This window comes from Chroicocephalus ridibundus, chromosome 1, assembly GCF_963924245.1.
Source record: "Chroicocephalus ridibundus chromosome 1, bChrRid1.1, whole genome shotgun sequence".
In the NCBI taxonomy this organism is placed as follows: domain Eukaryota; kingdom Metazoa; phylum Chordata; class Aves; order Charadriiformes; family Laridae; genus Chroicocephalus; species Chroicocephalus ridibundus.
This window is the reverse complement of record NC_086284.1, coordinates 157,588,110-157,612,958: the sequence shown is the minus strand read 5'-3', so window position 1 is coordinate 157,612,958 and position 24,849 is coordinate 157,588,110. Positions and strand designations below refer to the sequence as shown.

Sequence of the window (24,849 nt, the reverse complement as noted above, 5' to 3'; positions counted from 1 at the left end):
TTACTCATCACTCATTTAGTGCCTCACACAGCAGGGTCAGTGGCTGGACCTCCTCGGCACTGCCTTTAGCGGTAAGAAACACAAGAACAACAGGAGTCGACATACACACAACCCCTGTGGCGCCGCTGCCACACCAAATGTTCCCTTGGGATGAGCTCCTCTGTCTTGATAAGACCACACAATTCCCCCATCAGGAAACTCCCTCTCTCAGCGTTTTCCAACAGCCCCCTAACAAACACTGCCTTGAAAATGAACATCTGAGTATGAGCAAACGTTTGCTGGTGCTCAGCACAATCACGTACCTGATGTACCTCCCGTGGCAGAGGCCAGAAAGAATGTACTACAGAATAATAAGAGGCGCGCTCATTTCTTCATCTGTAGTGGATGGGACAAACCCCATCACCCTTGGTGAACACAAGCAAGGCACAAAGCAGTTGCTGAGTGCTGCAAAAGAGTCTCCTGTGACAGGAGCACCACTGCAATCAGCAGATAGGCATGACTTGGAGCCAAGGCCAGAGGGACATCTGTCCCCCCACTGCTACTACGTGTGGCAGGAGTAACTAGAGCAATGCACTCACACTAGGCACATTAAAAAGCAGGCCAGGAGCTTCCAAAGCAGCAAGACGAGATGCTGCAATGTGACAACAACCAGGTACGTACCAACATACCCATTGACAACACAACCTGCTTAGGGGAGTCATCCCTAGGAGATAGAGAGATTGCTGTGCCTTCACCCCAGAGCAGCAGGGTGTACAGGGTATCCTCAGCATTGCCTAAGGGATTATTGTAGGACATTGTCTGGTCCTGCCCAAAAGAGTAAATATCCAAAGACAATGGAAAACATGAGGGCAAAAAAGAGTCACCTCTGGAATAAAATAGCAGAAAATAATAAGGAAGCTCTCCCAATCAGTCCAACAGTCAGATGATTTGCTTGCAGCCAATCCCAAATGAACTTCAAAGGCAATAGTATCACCTCTTCTGTTAATAAGGCCACCAAACGACTTGCAGGCTTTATGCACAGGCATTGCCAACACCGACAAGAGGAAGCCAGGATGGCAGTGATGGAAAATTGCCTCCAGTAGGAAAACAAAAGGTAGATCTTCTCTACTGAGGTTTGACTCCATAAGGCACCCGGAGTCAACGTGACAGTTCACTGCAAAGGGCAAGGGAAGCTTCTGTTCCTCGTGTCTCCCCACACCTCTGCTACTGTTGACCACACACTACTCTGACCGTGTGCTGGCTTGGGCTCTCTTTGGAGCACGTCTGTGACCTGCTATAGCTCGCTGAGAGTTTTAGACAAAGCAGCTCACAAAAGGGGTCCAGCATGCACCCAATCTGGTACAATGGAGATGATGGGACTCTGTGGACAGGAGACAAAGAGGGAGGGAAGTGGGGAGAGAGAGAGCACAAGAAAGTGTGAGTGTAGGGATGGGGAAGGGCGACCTGCCAGAGGCTCAGAAGTGTTATCCAAAATGCTCTGCTTTCCTGCCTCATGGGCAATGTCACCAGGGCCCTACAAACTGCCTAGAAAAAACAAGCAGAGCTGAGTTCAGTTAGCAGGCGACTCGAGAAGGACATACATACATCAATCTGGTACTTCTTGACCAACTGCTGCTTTCTGTAAAAAAAGACACGAGATCTTTCTACCAGCAATGGGAAGCACAGACATGTAGCAACCCAAGCCCAGGGCCACCACTCCTGGCACTTACACCCCGGAGCAGCAAGGCCATAAAAGGGGCGAGAAGATGCAGAGCCTCACCACTGCAATTTATGCAGTAATCCCTGCCATTGTTTGGGGGAACAAAGCAGTCATCTGATACCGTTTCAAAATTAAACTGGGAAAGGAAGGACAGGGGAGGAGGCAGGAGGAAAGAAGGAGGGGAGGAAGCTCTCAAACCTGTTGACTGGACCCTGGGAAGGATAGGAAGTCTCCCAGAAGAAGACTCTTCGGCCTATCTCCCACACGCACCCGGCCTCATGATTCCCAGGGCCATGTGATAGGGGCTTCCTGCTACCAAGCAAAGCGAGACCTACTCCGACCTCTCTCTTCCAAACAGAGTTCCTGCCTGCTTTGTGTTCGCAAAAAGGCGTTTGTTTACTGATCTATCATTGGCATGCAGGAAACAGCCTTGAAATGAGCTGTAATCATCTGTCTCCAGCAATAGCTGTTTGGCTTTCTTCTAATTTAAGTTTTCCTCCCCATCCCCTCCCACCCCCCCTCCAATGCCCTCTTCCCCACTTCCGATCAAAATGCCGGTTGGAGTACACACATCTGGTTCAGGGCACTAGATACTACGCGCTGTTTCCAAAGCAACTGGTGAATAAAAAAGAGGCACTGACAGTAGGCACGCTCCCACCCCCAAAGGACAGAGAAGTCTTCCAGAGGGATACAAGCTGAACTCCTTCAGGGAGAGGAAAAAAACAGCTTTGCTCACTGCACTTGGTGTAGCCACCAGACGATGACAAAAGGCAGAGGTGCACCCAATGCCCTGCAGTCCACATCATCAGAAACATACACAGATAGAGCATGGGTTGTACACATGCAGTCTTGCCTCCAGTAAGTGATGGAAGCAAGTCCCAGGCCTCCCTTCTTTGCTATTTCATTTGTGGGGAATATATCAAGGATACCTCAAAGGGGCTTGTGGTTTGGGGATGAGTATTACCATCACCATGTGCTGAAGGCCATGTCTCAAGATTTTCTTTGCTGTTTACTCTGCACCTCACACAAAAATCAGATCCAAGTCCGTAACTGGATATTAGCCACATCACTGGGGCATATAAACAATACGGCTTTACAGCACCAGGAGCAACCCACAGCAGGTCAAACTCTTCTCCAAGAAGAAAAAAGACATGCTGCGTTTAAAGCTCATGTATGCTTTCTTCTCCTTGGTGCTCACAGAAATGGCATCTACAATAACTTTCATGAGTAACCCTGAGCAGACAGACAAAGCCTGCAAGTAACACCTCTCCACTCCACTGCTTTACAGAACAAAGGATGCAACATACAGACAGCAACAATGAGACAACAATATATAACATACATATATAAAGAACAGGAAGGATGCCAAGAAGACAAAACACTAACAGGAAAATTGTGAGTAAGGGGAAGCCAACAGTTAAAGCCTTCAAGGCACCCTCCCCCAGCCCTTGCTCTGTTTTGGAGCCTGTTTCCTTTTGGGGAAAGAAGCAGGCATGAGGACGCATGCTTGTGCACGAACACACACACAGAGGCCACTGCGCGGGTCTCTGGACACAGTCCCAGCACCAGGCAGCGTCCCTGGGCCCGGGTACGAGCACGCTGCCTTCACGAGTGTCCCAGGAGCAGCATGACCTCAGGGGCTGAGCCCCCACAAAGTGGGCAGGACACCAGCTGAGCAAGTATGTGTCTAGGGCTGAGAAGGACAACAGCACCCAAAAGCAGTCCCCTTTGGTGAAACAAGATGTTTGCAGTGGAGGAGTCACTGACTCGAGGTGTCCAACGACAACCCAGCAGCAAGGCAAGGGTTTTCTGAAACTTGAGCTCAAGTTTCTCTTTCCTCTCCCAGTCAGCCCTGCAGGTGAGCATCACAGAATTGCTGAGGTCTGGGAGGATGGACCACCTCCGCAACAGCAGGGCTTCTCAGTAGCATCCAGTGAAAGGACAATTCAGCCTATACATAAGAAAAAACATTTTTAACAAGAGGGTCACTAGGCACCAGATAGGATGTGGAGGCTGCATTCTTGGAGATACTCAAAACCTGACTGGACAACGTCCTGAGCAAGCTGTTCTACATGACCCCACTCTGAGCAGGGGGCTGGACTTAGAATCATAGAATTGCTGAGGTTGGAAGGGACCTTCAAGATCATCAAGTCCAACCATTAACCTACCCTGACAAAAACCACTTCTAAACCATGTCCCTAAGTACAACATCTACCCTTTTTTTAAGCTCCAGGGATGGTGAATCCACCACCTCCCTTGGGCAGCCTATTCCAATATTTAATAACCCTTTCAGTGAAAAAATGTTTCCTAATATCCAATCTAAACCTCCCCTGACATAACTTGAACCTGTGTCCTCTTGTCCTTGGCCACCTCCAGAGGTGCCTTCCCACCTCACCTTCCCACTCTGCCATCCTGTACTGGGCACAGTTAGTTTGGGACAAGGTGAGCTGTCACCTCTTTGCAGGCACTGATTGTCCTGGCCACACAAGGCTCCTGCAGGCCATGGAGACTGAAGACACTACCAGCAGGATCGTTCAGTTCATCGCCCTAGTAATGAGATCCTAACCCTAGACAGTCAGGCCCAAGTCATTTATTAAAGAAAAAAAAAAGCAGGATAAACTTAAGTAAACACATCCATGAAGAACCAATGACTGGGAAGCGATATGCTCCTATATTATCCTTTAGAGTCAGATCCCACACAGCCTCTTACCCTGCTTGCCCCACTCTGCCCTAACTTTTCCCTTTGATCTATCATATCTTGCACCACAAGGCTTACAAGGGGGTCAGGAGAATCCCATGTGTCAAAAGAAACTGTATTTTCAAAAACCCCAAGTGGAATTGATGTACCGCAACCTCTCTCTTTGTGCGTGCACCCCATGTCAGAGGAACAACGCTGCAATGCAAGGAATGCAGAAACTCACAGTGTCAGTGTTCAGCCTGTGTGCAGAAAAGCTGTGCTGTATGTTATGATATGTCTTTAGTTTTATGATATAATTCATTCTACTGACCTTCTCCATAGAACAAACTGCCTGCTTATATGTCACTAACCTGACTTAACGGATTACTACTGTTAAAGGGACTGCCCTGCTTCTCCCTCTTCCTGGGCCCCTGCTCCTCCCTTGGCTGCCTGTCCATGGTCTCATCCCTGTCCTTTGTAAAAGGCAGGCCTCATCAGATCTAATAGATGCCATTGACTAAGGATGTGCCTGCTTTTCCTCCCTTCTTGCTTCTGCTTCCTTTGTATCAGCTCCAATTCTTGTAAAGCACTTTCTGAGCTAGCAAGGGTTAGCAAGCTAGCTGGTTAAATTAATTAAGCTAGCAAACAAAGGAGGGAAAAGCAAAAAGTCTTCTGCTTGTATAGTGATATCAGTCACCTGTCGTGGAAAACCTGATGAGCACTGAAGTACATGGAAGGGAAGGGATGAAATCATATTGCTAGGACAGATTCGCTGTTTTTGCTTTCTCCCCACTGCTTTCGTTCAAGGACATTTGTTGCTCACCAGATAACCATATAAATGGCAAACTGGGTTGCACGAACAACAGACAAAGCTACAATTTGCTCTAAGAGCAAGACTTGATTTTTCAGACTGTTCCAATTGCAAACCCCACCGCCTTCACAAGCGGACATGCGGCCAGCCTCACTGCCCCATGTCTGGCACCCAGGCCAGGGAACACACAGCTGGCTGCCACTGGCAAAAATTCTGCCTTCAGGGTTTGTCTGACATGGTGGTGAGCTCTGGGTAGAGCAGGTGAGGAGGTTCCTAGCCATTTCTCCTTCATTACCTGCCAAATTAAGCAAGGAACCTGCAGGCACCCATTTCACTCGCTACATTACCCTGACTCACCTCCAGAGCAGGCCAAACAGACACCTGTGACCACCCAGCAAAGCCTAACAGCTGCAGCACACACACGTGTAAGACACAACTGACACAGCACAGACAACTGTAAATGTGGTGCTTCTCAGTTCCTGAGTGCTCCACTTCACACATACAGAAACTGCATCTGGAGAACATAAATGAAGTTTCAGTTATGGGTTGGTTTGTTTGGTTTAAATGCAAACTGAAAAAAAAAAAACCAAACCCACTGGGCTCCCACTGTGTGGGATGGTATGGAGTTACCAGTATGGCTGGATGCTTTGACTCCACCACAGGGACCTCTGGCACCTGAGTTAGTGGAGTAGCTGGTAACAGCAGCAGCTCCTGGAAGAGGATGGGACAGACGCTCTGCCAGGGGTTTTGCACATGCTTGGTGGGACACAGGGACCCGCTCCATTCCAGGCTTTGGAAGTAAGCAGGTTATGGGGGCACACCATTATTTTTAAGTTTGTTCTCTCACCTCCTCACACTAGAACCTTATTACATATAGTATTCCTCACCTACTCAATAGCAGCCCTTGCTTGCAAGGTCTCCCCTTGTCCAGACAGACCAGGTTTAACTCTGAGGTCACTATTTCAGTTCCATTTTCCTCACCCACTGTTAATCTCATGTTCCTCCCACTCACTATCAGCTGTCCCAGCCAGGTCCTCTCTGCCCCTCCCCATCACCACTTCCCTGTATCCCTCTCTTTCCAGACTTGTCCCCTCAAATCATTCCTTAGCCATTCCTTCTCTACCCATAGCTCATCCAAATACATTCTCTCCATCCTAAGGACTTTCTACAATGGCTCCTAGCTGCAGACTCTTCCTCCCCTTACTTCCCCCTCCCTGCCCAAAATAAGGGCTCTCCCAGATTTACCCGGCCCCTCAGCCTTGCCTCAGTTTTTCTCAACCACCCCTGTCCTACCTCCCTGCTCGAGCAGAAACAGCTTCCCTTCCAGCTTCTGGAAGACTCCACTACTCAATCTACTACCTTAAAAGCTGCTTCCCTACAACTGCCAGTTTTGAGAGGTTTTTTACCTGCCCCCAGGCCTAGTCTCATCAAAACAAAGCCACCTGACACCAGATTGGCTTAAGCACCTCCTTTTTTGCCTGGCCTTACAGGGCAGAACTTGAGAAGCTGGCACATTTCCCCAGATTTTAGATCCACTCCAGCGCTCTCCTGGCTATCACACCACCCAAACTCCTGGATGTCCACAGTGCTTATCTGAGACAATGCTTGCCCTACATGGACAGTCTGCACCTACACGTTGAAGACACTGGACTTCCTACGTGCATGTCCACTGCCAATATCCTGAGCGGATCCCACACCTCTCCCTCGCTGCATACCCACACATACACAGTGTAGCAATTATTTCTTTAGAAGCAGAATGACTGCATCTTTGTGTCCAAATCACTGACCTTGACTAGGATGGAGAATCTTTTCCTTCCTTCCTAGTCCAGGCTTTGCCTCTTCTGGATACTAGTAAATCAAGCTGTTTTCGCCTCTTTTCTGCTACCATGCCAGTGGAGTAACTGATGGCACAGGAGAGGAAAAACTCCCGGTAATTTAGTCCACTGTTCCTGGACAGAGATTTACAGCGAGGTCCTACTAAACCCCAGAAATGTATTCTGTATGTCTGGTTAGGAGGCCAGCCTTTGGCACTGAGCTGCAGATGGCATGTGTCCATTCATATGTGACTCACAGGTTGGGGCTTTATTATAGGACCAGGGTTAGGACTAGGTTGGTAACAAGGCTCTGCTTGGAAAGAAGTTAACCCTCAGCAATGAGAAGAGGGGAGACAGCAGGACACGCTGTGGGCAATATTTGTGGTTCACCCTGGGTCTCAATTACATCTTTAGGCTGTCCCTGTTCTGCAGTAAAGCAGCAGGACCCTCAAGAAGCTACCCTCACCTCTTGTCCATTACTTCCCTCCACCACCCATTTGCTGAAGGCTGCAAGTGAAGCTCCACAGGGTCACCTACCTGGCACAGGGAGCTGGAAGGACAGCACATTCGGTAATGAGGTAACTACTGAAGATTTTAGCTACTAAAAATAAAAATCTCTGCTGACCATGTGTCAGCTGAAATTTTCTTCCCGCAGACCCTTGGAAGAGTTAAGATAGAGACGACACAGGAGTGGCAAAGGACAAATTTCCAGTCCAAGCACCATACAACACTTCTGTTTCAAAGCATAAGATTAGTCTTAGCAAAAAATAAAAGCACGATGCACTTTCTAATGCAGGGGAAACAGCACATTTTTCTCCCCTAGCTTTACTCTTTGAAACAGCTGAAACATTTTGTCTGAAGGCTTTAAAAAGTAATTCAGTCAGAGGCAAACGCTCAGCATGGAAAACTTCAGACTGAAACAAAAAATATTTGACCTGAAGGCAGAAATTGAAAACAGGGTCTCACAATGTGAATTGTCTTCTGTTAAAGGTGGGGCCTGCTGCACCCACTATTATTAAGCTTGTCCCATATTTCCCATTGTCTTATTTTCCCTTTGTTCCTCCCTCTAAACACATAACAAACAGAAGAAAAGCTCAACAACTCAAAGGGTATTCGACATCCCTCCAGTTTCCTTCAGGCAACCACACCCTCGGCCAAAAAATGCAGCATTTCCAGGGTTAGCAGTGGTGTGGTACATGACCACGTCAAACAAAACAGCAACGCTCTTTTTCTAATTCACTGCTCACAAGCACAGATTACGTCTTGCATGTACAGAAGGTAAATACTGTTATTCTTTGTGGTGGCAAGTATGGTTTCTATTACTGCTTAGAGACGTGATGAATCTTCACTCCTGCAGGTAGGTTAACAAATATTAAGAAAAAATTCACATGGGAAGAGAAAGAATCAGTATTTCCCAATCTGGCTGCTAAAAAGTCTAATTGCAATGTTTAGTGGAATGACATGTTGCAGGCTAAGCTTTCTACAAGGAAGTCATGAACAAAAAATTAAAAAAAAAAAAAATAATTCCAGATGGAGAAACCAAGATTCTGGGAAGTGAAGGTAGGAGTAGAGGACAGCTCTTCTGTGACGGTTCTTGGCAATACTAGACCATCTCCTTGTGTTTTAGATCTTGCATTAGGTTATGCGTGCACACAGTGGGGATGCTCAACCCCTTTCAAAGTGGGCTAATATTTACTTATGCTCTGCAGCCTAATAAATGAAAATTCAGTTACTTTAAGTCAAGGCTGAAGAAGACATTAGTGGTGAATCTTGTGTTAGTGAAGCAAACACAAGCTTGCTGATGCCATTAGTGGAGTCGGCGTTTCATACCTGTTTTCTTTGGCTTCGAAATTACCCACACACAAGACGACTGCAGTCAATATGGAATAAAACAAAAGAAATACGGACCAGATTTACATGAGCAGACGTTCGCCTGCAGAACCATCTACCAGCCAGATGAAGAGGCAGAATTCCTAGCAGATGCAGTGGAACTGGCTTCAGTCCCCAACAAAGACGAAGCTACGTTGACATACATGCATTTCTGCCAGTGTAGCCAACTGGTGTAGATACTTACCCTCCTTTGACAAGAATGCTGTGTTACAAATATACCAGTCCTACTGCAACAGTAAATCACTTCCAGAGTAAAAAGAATTGGAAAGAATTCAGGTTTATTATTACTTAGAAGAAACCCAAACATTTGACAGCATTGGAAACAACCTGCCACTAAAATACAGTGTTCAGCCCATGAACGAAGCTGGAAATCATTTTCAATGTGGTGAGATAACCTCTGCTATTCTAGCTTAAACGGGACTCAAAGAGGTCCCTTCAAGGAGCAGCTCTGCAAAGAGTTTCCTGGCAGGAAGACAAATTGTCTCACATTCAGAAAGGAAATGAGAGCATTAAAATGAAGAACCTCAACTTCTTCCAAAATAACTTATCATCAGGGAAGACGAACGGAGCCTCAGCAAATCTCTCCTTTGGTGGCCTTCACCCTGCAGGATGCTGACTCTTGCCCCTCCTGACGAGGATTTAGCACACAGTTTCCTGAAATGTCCACCATCGCAACCTGGGGGCACCATATGCAGAGCCCTGGTCACTGCATGCTTCAGGAGATCTTTCTGTACCAGCTCTGAGTCCATGACCTGCTGCTATAGTCAGTCTCTATTACGCACTATCTGAACTCAAGCAAAAAGTCAGCTGTAAACTGCTTTTTGATCCTGGAGACCCTGCTTCCCGCTATCTTGCTCAACCTCCTCTTTCCTCCCACCATCACTCTTCCACATATCTCAGACATCACAAATGCAGAATCTGCTTATTGCAGATCTTATTTCTTACCGAAATCTTTCAACCACAGTGCAGCACACCACCCCCTTGTTCAACCTTCCTCAGCAGAGAGCAGGGCCAGGCAGCACGTGAGCCGCCGAAGATTTACCCATCCCAAAGAGGGAAGCCGCGCAGCTCCAAAGAAGAAAAACCTCTGCAAAGAGGATTTGCATTTATTTATTTTTCCAGGAGGAAAGCTGCTCTTCTGTGGGTGTGTGCGTGCGTGTGTTTGTTAGGACAATAGGAAAAAGGACACTGGAGCGGAGCTGCCAGGAAACAGTCGGCCATCTGCCCGCATGGAGAGCAATTTTTCCTTTTCTTTTGTACTAAAAGGAATGTAGCTCAGAGCCGCCATCCGCCCGCGCTGGGAGGAAATCTGAGAGCCTGTGCTCTGCCAGGGAGAGGAAGCATGGGGGAGGGAGCGCGCCCCGTCCATGTGGTTAAGCGGTCATTACACTCACGGCCAATAAAAGTGGGAAAAAAAAACACTAACCAAAACCCCCAAATCCTGGGGAAAATTGCTCTTCCTCCTCCGCCCTTTCACTCTCACATGCGGTTCAATACTCTCTCCCCTCCCAGGGTGATCTCAAGTGCAGGAACTGCTGAAGGGGCTTAGTGGAGGATGGTGTCAGGAGGGCAATGGCCTGGGGAAACAAGGATTTCCCCCTGCGCTGACACTGGCACCCCTGGACAAGAACGCAACACAAAGAATATCACCTTGCATGGCCATGTTTCTCAGCTGCCCGCATGCCTCTCAGTAATCAGGCATTTAGCAACCCAAGCGCAAAACGACTTGGGGAAGGAGCCTGTGCTCCTTGGCTCCCTGACCCACTGGACAAGGGTGGAGCGTAAGGAGCAAGTCTACTGTTTATAACCATCCATATATTGTCCCCCAGGGGCTTTGGTGCTGCTTCTAACTATAAAAGAAAACTACATAACAGGAGGGGAAAAAAGATCTGATCTTCTGGTACCATCAGGCAAAAATGCTGGCACAAGCCCATGATGACTTGGTAGCACCCTCTTCTGCCACTTCAGTGGCAAGAAACACCCAAAAATTAAGAAAGGTAAAAATTTTTAGAAATGTCTACACAGCTTTGAAGTTTAATGCCAGTTTTCAAAAACAACTGAGAATTGGATTATTTTTAAACAAACATTGTAAAGGCACCTAACATTTTCAAAGAACTGTAAGCATTCATTCCTTTTTCACTCATCACAACAGGAGGCAATGTCTAGGTACTGCTAAGAAAATTGAGAAACCACTTATCTCCATCTTCATGCGACTACATACCTTGCAAACTCTAGCACTTACCAGGTGCCAGATCCAGCTCCACAGAGCCACCAGAACTTGCTAATGTGGGAGATGTCCAAGATAATAGGTCACAGTCCTGAAAAAGGTACTTCCAGAAGATCTGATTAATCTAAAGAGCTTCCTCATGTCCTGGCAGTTCAGAAGATGGACAGACTGATCCAGTAACGCTCTGCACTTAAGTGTGTCCAAGTTAGATCTGGACTGCAAAACACAAGTCCCAGTCCCTTTCAGAAACGAGACTTGGGTTTCCACATTCTGTCATGACTTTTTGAACATTTTACTTCTTGTAAAAACAAAACCATCGGTGTAGCACAGTGCGTGACCTGAAGCCACTTCCTTGGATGCTTCTTTCTTGGGTGGATGAGAGGCAACAGGAACAAGCATAAGCAACGTAGAAACTTGATATAAGGATTTTTTTTTTTTTTTTTTTTTTTTTTTTTTTTAAACACACCATGAGGTTAATACAGCTCTGGAACATCGCTGGAGGTTTTCAAGACAAAACCCTGAGCAACCTGGTCTGAGCTCAGACCTGAATCTCTGAGCAGGAGGCTGGAGTAGAGACCTCCTGCAATCCCTTCCAACCTGGATTATACAACGATAACCTGCTGTTAATTACTCTAAAAGAAAAAATTCACTCTCATTTTCTCTCTAGAAGACAAAATAACCAAACCAACACCCCCAAACCTGCAAAAAGATATCCCTTTCAAAACAGTATTGCTAGGTGGCTCTTCCTCCCCAAGAGATATGTTTTGCCTTTCTCCAACTGACCTGCAAGTAAGCAGTAAAAAATGGCTGCTAAAACAAGATAGACAATTATGCTACCCCTAACACACTTCCAGTCTTTTGTGCCTAGTAATTCTGTAGTGTCTAACAAACTTCAACAGTTCAGTGGAAGCTATTAGGGAGGCCATGAATCCACCTTGGCAAATATTAATGAGTGCTGTAAATTCTCCCTCCTAGAAAAAGAAAATACTTTCTTCCTAAATTCATTGGACTTTCAGAGGGATCAGGGTGCAATTTGTTTTTTTAAAAGCTTAAAGTTATTTCATAACTAAATTAGAAAAAAAACCCTTGAGAAATACTGAAAGCATTTATTTGGGAGATTTGGGTTTTTTCTTTGCTGAAGCATTTCTTTTGGGTTTCTCATGGCAGAAAACCTAGAAACTGGAGTTATTAAACAGGCACATATTGTTCACTGCTCTCTTCAAGGGATGTGCTAAAGGCAATATATACTCTACAGGACTTTAATTTCCATTGTTTACTTTCTTTCATATACATCAAACTGTTTGATAACAGCAGAAGCAGAGCACCCATGTATGATCCAGCCCTTATCTCATGACCGAAGCAGAACTATTCTTACAGAAGCTTCCAACCCAGAGAACGTGCATCCAAGTTTTGTATTCCAGGGTAACCACAAGGGCATACTCCACCCAAGATGTTTGAACGTTGTCCTGGACTGGGCCCCAATACTGTTTATTGTGCACAGGAAAAACTCATTACTACAAAGCAGCCAGCACTGAATGCTTTTCACAAGAGCACATTTCACAGGACCCACAACAAAATATCAAAGTAGGAGTCTTCTGGAGTCAAACCCTTTGCGGAAGCCCTTGTTCCCTGAATTATTCAATAAACATCATCCCCTTTCATCTTAAATGCTCATAAACATCTCATTTCCAGCCCCATGTGAGGCAAAATCCTAGCTCTACTGAAGGTATTGATTTGACTCCAGTGATTATGGTGTGGCTTGCATTTCACCCACCAAACCCTCCATGTTCACCTCCTTTCTGCTCCTCACCAACACAGGTCTACCTACAGAAACCTGAGCAGAGTCCCCTCAGCTCAAGTCCATAAAACCTCTCTGGAAGGGACAAGTCTTGCAGGTTCTCATGCAATGTTAAAAGAATACAAATGTTTCCCACAGGGTGAGAGATGAGGACTCCCACAGCTGATGACCAGCACCAGGAGACAGGTGACTTACCCAATACAACAGCCTGATGATAAGCAGGTTCCTCTGTGAACTTCCCATCCCCCCACCCCAAAAATATCAGCGTTACACACTCAGCTCTAAAGGTCTGGCTCAGGGAAGAGGCTCTCCATGAATGTTTTTCTCCCTGCAGAGGATGCTGATGTTAACAAATGCACATGTTCTCTAGATTAGATACCCCATATCCTCACCAGAACCACCTTCTTTATGCAAAGGTAGAAGCTGCGCTATGTTGATTCAATTACCCATGGCTGAACACAATGGATCTTTTGATAACAACCAGATTTTCTTTATTGGAAAGAGAATGTCTACAGACATTACTGGCAAACTAAACCTAAACTTGATCTTTTAGGGGAAATTCCCCAAACATTTTATTCAATTAGAAGAGGCACAAGAAGAGATTATGTAATGCTATACTTGATTTATTTCTTGACTGGTAAGAAAAATGTTTGGCATTCAAGCAGGCATTCTTCTTCCCATCTCTTCCACATGCAATAACTCAAACATTCAGATTGGATAGTGTTTACTTAATAAAAATCTATCATCCCCTTCTCCAAGTGGGTTCACTGCATTCATATTAAAAAGAAAAATAAGAAGGAAGAGAAATTTCAGCACTAGAAATAGGTTAGCAAGAAAATATCTCTGCTTATATGCCTTCCCAAGCAAATGGCATATTAGAGATGCCTAGTGTTTGTAAATACAGTTATATAAAACTAAGAAATCACTTTTCTTTAGATTTTCTTCACACAAATCTGACTTTTGATGACAGGTAAAAATGATGATGAGTAAGAAATCAGTCCTACCTCAGGCCATATGTTTAGCAAGACTGACTTTTCAAAATACTGTACACTGAGATAAGAGTAAGCAGTTTATATGGCAAATATGCTCCCAGATAACTCAGATTAATATAAATTTCTATGGAGGAACTGAACTGGAACAATAGACCAATCCATCTCAGATAACTCTTGATGATCGCCTGTAAACTACTCTTTTACCCTCTTTAATACTTGCCTCTTTAATACTCACAAACTCTGAACCATACTGTAAAAGTGCCTGTTTCTCTTACCTGACCAGAAAGGGTCCAGAAACTAAGTCATCTGAGCAAGATGCACTCACCTGAAATACAGCTGCATGGTCTCAGCAATTCAATTAGCATAAATCAAACTGGTTTGAGTATTGCTGGATGAATAAATTACTTATGGTTTCTGATCAACTGAAAAAATTTTTTGACAAGTTTGATCTAAACTCAGTATTAAAAAAAAAAAATCCCAACAGAGAGAGAAACTTTCAAGAAAACATTTGATGTAACCTGAAGGAAGCTTACAAGAGTCAGGTTCTTTACTGTGAAATGACATTACCTACCAAAATTTACCTAGATTGGATGTGTGTGTATTAACCCTCCCCTTCAAAAGGAGCCAAAACACTTTGTTTGGGCTTCCCCTCCTTCTCAACATTTTGTTTTTTTGAAGGGAAAAGAAGGAGGCAAGGGAAGAGATGGGACTACCCTGCCATCTTTCTCCAAGTAGTTATTTATATAACTTTTTTTATTCAACTACAAAACTGAAAAAGAAATACCATAAAGTTTTCTCCAAAGTACCAAAAAGCCCCAAACCTCACTTCCGGGCCATCGCTCAGCTAAAGTTAATGGAGCAATGACAGTTGACACACGCTTGTTTTTCTGGTGATCTCATCGACATACACTGATGAAGCACGGTGAGAGATATCACTAAGTTACACTGACTCTGTGAAGCAGCTGCTTAAGAAAAGGTACATTACACAATCTTCTGCTTAATTCTGCATTCAAGGATTTCATGGCAAGTCCTACCAAAACCTCCTTTATTGCAAAACACTATTCACAAGTTTAAAAGAAAAAGCTACCTGTGTAACAGAGACAGTGAGATGGCTGAACTTCTTAAGTCCTTCAGGAAAAAAGAGTGGGTTGGTGATTACCTGCTTCCAGGCCTTTTGAAAATTTATTTTTACTTCAAAATAGAAAGAAGGAAAAAATCAATGTAATCCAAGGTCAGGTTTGATTTTTCAAAAAGCAGATCTTTATCAGGAGCCTGAAATAAAAATAAAGTACTACTACTGAACACATCCAGAGGAAGGCAACAAAACTGATGAAAGGGCTGGAAAGGCATGTCCTGTGAGGACTTCGGGTTTGTCTAGTTTGGAGAAAAAGAGGCTGAGGGGTCACCTCACTGCTCTCTACAGCTTCCTGAGGAGGGGAAGTGGGGAAGGAGGTACCGATCTCTTCTCCCTGGTACCCAGTGGTAGGACGCATGGGAATGGTTCAAAGCTGCACCAGGGGTGGTTCAGACTGGACATTAAGAAGCATTTCTTTACCGAGAGGATGGTCAAACACTGGAACAGGCTTCCTAGAGAGGTGGTCAATGCCCCAAGCCTCTCAGTGTTTAAGAGGCATTTGGACAATGCCCTTAAAAACATGCTTTAACTTTTGGTCAGCCCTGAATTGGTCAGGCAGTTGGGCTAGAGGATTGTCGTAGGTCCCTTCCAACTGAAACAGTCTAGTCTATTCTACAAACAATAACAATAATAAAAAGCCTACTGGAAAGCTGCCTTGAACATGAATGAGCGGAGAGACTGGGATCAGCGTATGTTAAATTTGGTTTGAAGAACAGAAAAGATAAAATTTTTAATCCTGCAGTGAATGTTGGTCAGAGTTAAGTCCTTCACTGCTCTGACAGGGCAAGTGCTCTGTTTCTGATAATGTTTCCAGATAGCTTTGGATCAGAAAAATAATTTTACCCCATGCAAGCAAAGATTAAGCAAGCGGGACACGAAGCAATATATTACATTAGAATAAGTTAGCTTGTAAAAAAACCCAACTTCATCAAATTCTGGCAATATTTTATGAAATTTGTGCCTTTCAGGCAATCCTGTTTTTTCCTTGAAACACACCCAAAAGTGTCTTTCTCTGATTAGTCGAGGAATTTTGGAATTTAACAGGGGAAACCTTGATTTCCCACTGAATTTGTGTATGCTACATCATCCTACAAGAAAAGTTTCCTGCTGTGCAAACAAGAAGATACCAACAGGGCAAACTTTAGTACAAACTAAGCAGCAATAGCTGTCAGTGTCCTTCACCAAAACAAGTACACGACTGTTGTATGTGAGCAAAATTTCATGGCAAAACTTCGAGTCACTCATAGTAATCTCAGGGGACAGAGACAGAAATCTGATGCAAAAAACCAGTTACCACGTGTTGGTTTCCCAGTAGGAAACCCCTCAGTCCTCTCTCCGAGTTTGACAAAGCTGAAAAATGGCAGGCAGCTAGACGAGGGCTTCTTACATCATTTGGAAAGAACTCAATAGCTTACACATCTCTTCTCAGTAAGAAATTCTCTTGCAGAATTTGACTACAGATTGCCACACATACAGCCTAGCATGTCAAGGCAGGGAAAAACAAATTCTCAGTGACAGCCTGATCCCAACCTCCCTGAATTAATGGAAAAGCTCCCATGGACTTCAGTAGACTGTGAAGGATGCTTTCAGGGTCTGTTTTTGGCCAGATGTCAATTACTGAAGTGCTACATGTGCTGGAGAAGACACCCTTCTCAACTTCAGTAAGAGGGATTTATTTCCTTTTGCTTCTGTGCCACTCTGGGTAATGCAAGACTTGATTCTTACCTAAAAGAAAGTGTGAAGCCTATATTCACAGCATGCTTTGCAGCTGCACCACGTCATGTTTTTGTATGTGGAAAACATATCCATCTTCAGGGGGTAGGAGGGGGCTTAACGTTTTTTTAAAGAAAAAGCTCCAATAGTCTGAAAAGTCTTTGGCAGCTCTTCCCTTTTCAATTTAGCAAGGTGGTGTTTGGCTGACGCTGGCAAGCAAACTCCTATTTATGAAGTGCCCTCATGGTGCCCTGTGAAATTTGCCATTTCCCTCCATGACAGTCAGCACAATCTATCACAAGAACATAATCCCCTAGGACAGGAGACCCAAGCCCCTTCACTGCTCTCCTCTGCAAACAGATGCGTGCATGCTCCCCAGCTCTGGAAGTCACGGCCTGCTTTTGGCAAAGAACTTCAGCAGCTGCACATCTGCAGAGGGGGATCTCATCCTCCCCCCCAGCCTGCAAAGCAAGCTCAGCATTTGTTTCTCTCCAGATGACACCCTGATGGGTTGATTTAATCATTCACATATGCATGCCTATTCACAATGCTAGCAAAATACCACGGCTGTGACAGCATCTCACCTGAACTGCTCACAGTAACACGGCTTGTCAGCACGTGCTTGGCAAGACATTTCGCAGGATATTAAGAGGAAAGCAATGTTCAAGGACATCACTAACATAAAATGATTCTACCGAACACAACTGGGTGTGAGAGACCACTTATGATGAGGAAAACACCTCAACAGGTGGTTAATTTTAAGCCTATGCTCAAAGCCCACTGTCTTCAGTTAGATTTAAGCTTACGTTCCATAAAGTCCAGTCCAGACCTTCCTGAGTGGGAATGATGTACTGCACTGGGCACCAGAGTACTCTGCTGGGTGGATTTAAGCATGCGCTTAGACCTACACGTCTGCTTAAATGATTTGCCAAACTGGGGGCACTGTACAGAATATTTAAGCATAGCAGGATCACAGAAACACTTCACCACTTTGATTCCCAAAGGGAAATTTAATTAAAACACAGAGCATCTAGCCATTTAAAATTATTCTTGTTACAAAGAGCTGTAAGTCCTTGCCCCTTGAAACAGTCTCTCTGGTGGATTGCCAGAGACCCCACTAAGTTTCTGGAAACACAACTTACGTGCCCGAACTTGGTAAGGAGCCATCTGTTCTCAGGGATCTGCAGGACCAGGAGTCTCAGTGCCTGGCAGGGTCCTACCCAGAACTTTTTCGTCCACTTCCAAGTGAGGTGGCACCTTTCCCCACTCAAGCTGCCCCTATTCATCATCATCCCTCAACATTTTAAATGTCTGGGCCAGATTTTCAAACGAGGTCAGAGCCAAGTTTTTCTGACTGCTTCTCCGAGACCAGATTTTCTGCCAGGCAGTCTCCTGCACAGATATCTAACCAAGGCAAGACCCTTCCAAGCAAGGTCAGCATCCCTTATGCTGAACTGTTCAGCAAATCTGAATACTTACCATGATGCCTAATGAGCAGCTGGGCATAGGAAAAATACAGCTGCAACATCTACTTGGAGAACCCATCTCTACACTAGTCTCAATCCAGATCACTAGCTCTCTGCTGCACATGCACTAGAGAAACAAGACCAGTGAAACAACCTTCCGTCTGCATTAGCAATACTATTTTACAGAGAAGACAAGACTTGCTGCAGTTAAAGGAGGCCACAGTTGAAAACAAAGTAATGCCCCTCCAACAGCTCATGCAGAAGCATCTACCTTATTATTATCTACCGTAGTGGCACAGCACCAGTAGCAACTCACAAACCCCACTTCAGGCATCACAGATAGAGCCGAACAATAGCTAACTTACCTGTCTAGCTTCCTTCCTTTTGCCTTTTACTCTGATCTTCCATCACACATCTCAAAATGATGCAAGTCCCACACCCGCACTCCTAGATGAGACCTCATCAGCACTGCACATGAAGCCAGCTGCAAGAAGAACCCGGGGGACAGCCAGGCCCATCTGTTAGAGGCTTTTCTCTGCACGGGTTGGTGTTTTTATTTTAACTCCCTCTGCTTCTGGGCCCCTCTCCGTCTCTCGCCCCTCCCATCTCCCTCTCTCTGCTCATGAGGAGAGAGTTTCCATCCTGGCTCTGGGCCAGCACATGTATGGGCAAAGGCAGCCTTCAGGAAAAGCCATCTTCTGCTCCCTTTCATCACATAAACACTGCCGGTTCCCAGCCCAGGAGCACAGGGCTGAGCGAGAGTTTTGGCTGCAGCACAGGGGGACTGAGGACCAGCAAATCCTGCCCAGGCTGAACACAGCAGCCTGGCCACAGTGCAACCACCTCCTTTCCTGGCCCCCCTGCTCCCAGTGAGTAACACCAGGCTTTATCCCAACCGCCCATGAGATGGCCGACACAGGCTTATCTCATGTTCAGCAAAGGACCATGAGTAACAGAACATAAAGATAACAGGTAACATTCTAGCCAAATTCTCATTTGCATGAGCGATTAAAAAAAGAAAACCAAAAGACCCCAAGCAAACCTGGCTGGCAGTGTCCCAGTACTAGGATGATGACCTAGCCTGAAGTGTACAAGAAGGCCTCAGAGATGTACTAACTCCTAACAAGCTTAACTGGTAAAAACCGACCTTTAATTACTGCTGTAACTATTGAATCTCCCCTGCTAAATCCCTGGAACTAACAGTATGCCAGATGCAGCTGGTTTCCATAACCTGGGGAGGGGAAGAAGCACTGAAACACAGGATGAAGATTATACCAGCACTCACAGAGTTCACTCCAGCAGGACATTACTCTTTTGAGCTTCTATCTTTCCAACTACGCTTGACTTCCCCTCAGCTTTACCACAGGACAGTACTATTTGCAGAAGGGACAGAAATACAGCTCTCAGTGCATGTTACCTGCATTAAAGAAAGGAGTCTTAGCGTTTCAAACTTCTTTTAAGGAAGATTTCTCATGAGCCCCCTTTTAGGGTCTATGTTGCACATACCTGGCACCCCGTATTTGGCCAGCAAATGTTTAGGCAATGTATTTACCTCAGAGGAGTACAAACCCAGAGGGTTCAGCATAGGATAACTGTGGCCATCACACCAGGATTATCCCAAGAACACAACATCCGTTAGCAACTGCAACAGTGATGGGGTGAAACTGATATGGTTCAGAGCTGCTCAGAGCCATCTCAACACAGGAAGGACAGGACCATCAAGATGGCAGAGCCCCAAAGGGGTTTAACTGCAAGCTCTATGCCATGAGTTCTGTAAAAAAGGCAGGTATTGCTTCGGCCAGGATTAGGGAATAAAAAGGTGTGTTTCAAGAACTGAAAGTGTGCCTACTTGCTAGGTCACCTGCTCTTGCAAGAATGTGAACAAAAATGTGCTTCACAGAGGATTCTGCCTGAGCCTATTTCATTCGGACCGGAACTTATTTCTCACAGTTCCAACTAAGCTCCTGGCTTGCTAAAAGACATGAACTGCTGAAGACTTGCATGACCAGCTGGCAAGTATCCATTGCTCCGATCAGGAACTGGACTGGGGACTTACAACTTTCACCTTATCGGTCCTACATCTACAGACACAGAATACCTTGACCCAGTTAGGTGGTGAACCACATAAAGGTTGGGACAGATCTTGAATAAGACTGGCCTATAGGACCATTAAGTATTTGCTTATGTCAGACAGTGATGATGCCTTCTAGTGCCATACTGACAACAGAGACCTTGAACTGATCCTCAGCCTGTTCTGTGCCAGGCTTCCACCCAAGGACACGGCCCTCAGTTGAAAACCCAGGTTGTAGAGAGTCATCAGCTCCAGGGACTCTAGCTTCTTTGTCTTAGGCACCCAACTTCAAGATCACCCAAGGCCCCAGCGGAAGCTTACATTTCAAAAGCACAGCCTTCACAAAGCCAGGAGCCTGCAGTTCAGTCATATGGCGTACACATGCCTGACCACAGACACCCGAGAATTAAAGCGGTCCCATTTGCTCTTCACTAAAACCTGGGCTGAAACCACCACTAAAGGGCATGCATATTCACAGATTTCAGTCTGTGCTTTCATTTCCAGTAGTTGATAAAGCTGCTGAGGCGAAAGCCAGAGAAAAATCCCATGAGCAAGATAAGCATGCTGTTGTCTTTCCATTGCATTTCAGAGCTACAATCAAGGAAACATTCTCCTCTCCAGCCTTGTCTGGGTAAAACAATGCTTACAGATCACAACCCCTCAGATGCAATGTTATTTGAGCTGTATCTAGGCAAATCCGGGCTCACTCATTTACTGTCAGAACGCAAATGCAAAAAGGAATTTCTTTCTAGCTGCATCCCACTCCCTTCTTCCCCATGGAGAGTCTTCTCAGTCCTTAAGGAACTGCTATGCAAGTTCATTAAAAGTCCTATTTCAGCATTTCCTTCGTAGTAGAGGCCTCTTCCAGCCAGCTCTTGGGATCCTGCCAAAAGACATATCAGCCACTAGTACTTAAATCCTTCCGCTAAAAAATGCTTCCCTAAAGAGCTTATACCTCAGTTCTGGCTGCCTAAGTGAGCTGATCATCAAAATTAACCAGCCTCAACAAGAGCTTAAGAGAGGTTTTTCCTCCACTCTTATGGGCTTAATGGTGCACTACAGAGCCTTTTCTCCCCTTGGTCTGGCCTCCACTTCAGAAGGAGGAGGAACTTCATCACAGTTCCAATCGGGAAATAAATGTCAGGTACCACAAAAGGAAGAGAGAACCCACTACCTTGGATGATGCATTCAGCGAGATCCAGAAGAACATAACATTTACCAGGCACTTCTGAGACGTCCAGCATCTCCCCATGTTTAAAGCTCTGTTGTGTGAAGATCTGATTGGAGAATTTCTTAAACTTGGCGCAAGGATTGCATTTGCCTCTGTGTCCCCGGAGCACCCAGCACAATACAGGTTTCAATTCCTGTCCATACGAATTAGTTGTTACGGCTGATATCCAGAAAAAACTCCGTGGAAGAGGTCCTATTGAGTTAAGATCACCTCTGAAAACCATAGCCTTGCTGCTTACATGGTCTTTATTTATCATCTCCTTGTTGAAATTAACATTTCTAACACATAAACACACCAGGCATGGGAGAAAGACAAGCATATTGCAAGCGCTTGACAAAGGATCTAAATGCCCTTCTTGTTTTTGAAGAACAGAAAGCATCACGTGGTTGCCTCTGCCGACAAAATGTCCTGAAAGATTTCCCAAGGCAGTGAGCTGGGGACACTACTGAAAGCACCACTTTGGGACACTCCACATGCACTTGAGGTCTACAAGCAGAATCATGCTTGGGGATCTGAGCTGATGAACAGGGAGCGCTTCTGTGCTGCCTGTCAGGGCAAGGAACATGCCAAAGGACAACCCAGGCTTCAGCACACAGCCTTCTCACCAGAGGCAAAGAGAGGTCCCAGCAGAGCCATAAATCTTTAGCCTGCTTTTTACATTCCGGGTCACTCCAGCGCCCTTTGTTTTCGGTGGTTTCTCTTCCGTTTCTCAAAGAGACACTATATTACCCTGGGAAATCCTGTGGCTTTCCTCTCTTTTCCATACTTAACAGAGTTTTCAGTTGTTTCCAAGTCCATCCCAACATGGGGGATCCATTCTCACATGCTGAAACACTGTTTGTATTATTTTAAAAACCCCAACTAAACAAAAAAAACCCCAAAACTAACAACCACCAAACCCCACAAACACTACTCTGATGACAATTCAGAATAAAACACAAGGGTCAAGGAAACCCATTCCTTTCCTCTGTCAGGATGCAGTAATGACTCCCTTTCTGGTGGTTCAGAAACAGAGCCAGTACACTTTATTGGACTTCACCACCACACACCAGGAATCAGTGGTCAGTAAGGTGGCAGCAAACACCAAAAACAGCTTTTTAATCCATCAGCAACACCAGCAGCTCCCCTCCCAGTAGCAAATGAAAGCCCCACGGAAATCCCTCTGCTGCTCTCTTTATCCTCCCAGCTGAGCTGCAGGCCAGAGACACTCCTCTCCAAAAGCAACAATCCTGCTTAAATGGCAAAAGCAAAGGTGGACGGAAACACTGCAGGGTCAGGAACAGGTCCCATACAACTTGCTGACCTGTCCAGGAAACAAATTGTGCTCTTGTAAAGTGCAGAATTAACTATCCCATGCTTAGCACTTACTACTTGCTCCTGCAAGGCTCCAGTGCAGCCCCCAAGCAGTCAGAAAGCCTCAATCCCCCCTAGATCATCCCTTTTCCAGCACCAATAATCAACAGCAAGGCTCCTTGGGGACTCATAAAACCAAAACCTCTGAAAGCATCCCAAACACACCTTGCACAGCTTACCTGCCAGTTTGCATTTGACACCCTGGGACCACGGCAGCAGACAGCTGTAAATTCTCCCCTGTTCCCTTCCCAACCACCATTCCCCTCCACCAACTCCATGCCTAACGCATCAGCATTCGTAATCCCTGCGCACCACAGCAGGAACGCAAGCTGGTGTTTCCCCAGGACAGGTGAATACTTTCATAGACCCCAAGCGGGAGTCAAAAATGCCACTCTCTTAGCTACAGGCTGCACTCAAGTGCAGACATTTCCTCCTGCTGAACGCAAAGCAGGAGAAAAGCAGGCTATCCAGAGCAGAAAGAGAAATGCAGAGCTACGATCACAGAGGGAATCAGAGTTTTACTAAAACTGAGGGGGACTCTGCTGTTTGCTCCGGTAGGGCCCGGGCTTTCCCCAAAGAATTTACTCAGCGTTTCCTCATCTTTTTTTGTCGCGGGAGATGGAGGCAGGGCTGAGTCCACCGCGGGGCCCCACGCTGGGCGGCTGGGCTGACTCTGCTCCCCCACCCCATCGCTCCCGAACCACTTGGGCCGACTGTTCAGCAGTAGCGCCTCCGTCCTCCCCGCGTCCCCTCGGCTCTTCTCCCACCCGCCCGCGGCCGAGAGCCTCTCCGGCTGCCGACCCGGCTGACCCGCAGCCGGCGGGGACGGAGGGAGCAGCAGCGCTCCCCTTCCCGGCGGGAAAGCGGCGGGGGCGAACGGCGGCGCCCTCAGCCGCCAGCAGGGTTCGGCTCACTCCCCCCGGTTTCCGTCTCTACAGCCAAACGCATTACTGGGGGAAGAAAAACTAATTTAGGGGCTCAATGGAAAAAAAAAAAAATGAACTAGCGATTTTTTGGAGCGGCACCGATCCCGCGCCACGGCAGACGACAGGCGGCGGGGGCTGCCGCCCGGCCCCTCTGCCCGCTCTCCACTGGTAACCCCCGCCGCTGCCCCGGCCCCGCCACGGGCCCCTCCGCGGCCCCCCTACCTTCCTCGGCGGCGGGGGGCCGTGCCCCGGCATAGCGACGGCGGCGCCCGGCGCCGGGCTGGCGGCGTGCGGACGCGCAGCTGGGGGCTCCCCGCCTGCCGCGCCATGCAGCGCCGCGCCGCTGCCACCGCCCCCCACCGGCACCAGCCCCGGCCCCGGCCGCCCTCCGGCGAGGAGCACCGCCCCGCCCCGCCCCGCCGCTACGGCAACCGCTCCCGCCCCTCCGCCCGGGGGAATATCGCCTCCTGTGCCGCGGGCTGACGGCGGCGGACCCGGGCGGAGGGGCGCCCGGTGAGGCCGAGGTGCCCGGCGGGGAAGGGGGGGTGCTCGGCGGTGGTGGGGTACACGGAGGTTGGGGGCCTGCCGGTGGCAAGGCCAGAAATTAAAAAAAAAAAAAAAAAAAAAAGAGCTGAGGTGCACAAATCGCCTTTCTGGTTGCAAACAGAAATATCCGAGGGAAAGCAGAAAGTCCTTACTTGTGACCAAAACCGGCACCGGTTACTCCCAAGAGCTTCCCGTCGCTGGAGGAGCCTGTCACGACGTCTGAGCAGCTCACGGACAGGCTTCATGGGAAAGCAGCTGGCCAGGAAAGCCTCAAGCCTTCGAGACGATTTCCATCAGCTGATCCATTCACCTGCGCGGGGCCGTAATCCTGTTGGCACAGGTATTTGTTCGGTCAGACCGGAGCCAGCCCTTAAAGCAAGGGAGGGATCTGGTTTGGAAAGGGGATTAATTCTTCCTACAGGTATTCAGTTCCCAGGGCACATTAAAAAGAAAATTATCAGAAAGGGGTTTTCTCCTCTGAGTAGAAATACACAGTTAGT

General features: G+C 46.6%; 1 protein-coding gene across 5 annotated transcripts in view; it reads right to left on the bottom strand.

Moving 5' to 3' along the window:
* DENND2A (DENN domain containing 2A) overlaps positions 1–24,521 on the bottom strand; it is a 63,473-nt gene extending 38,952 nt beyond the window's left edge. For 3 of the 5 annotated variants that reach the window (XR_010069056.1, XM_063320072.1, XM_063320064.1), the window contains exon 1: positions 24,026–24,181. The gene's annotated coding sequence lies outside the window, so the exon portion shown is untranslated. Of the gene's footprint in view, positions 1–18,587; positions 18,707–24,025; positions 24,182–24,501 lie in introns of those variants that run through there. The other 2 variants (XM_063320080.1, XM_063320090.1) reach the window with 2 other exon arrangements.
* Positions 24,522–24,849: the final 328 nt, after the last annotated feature.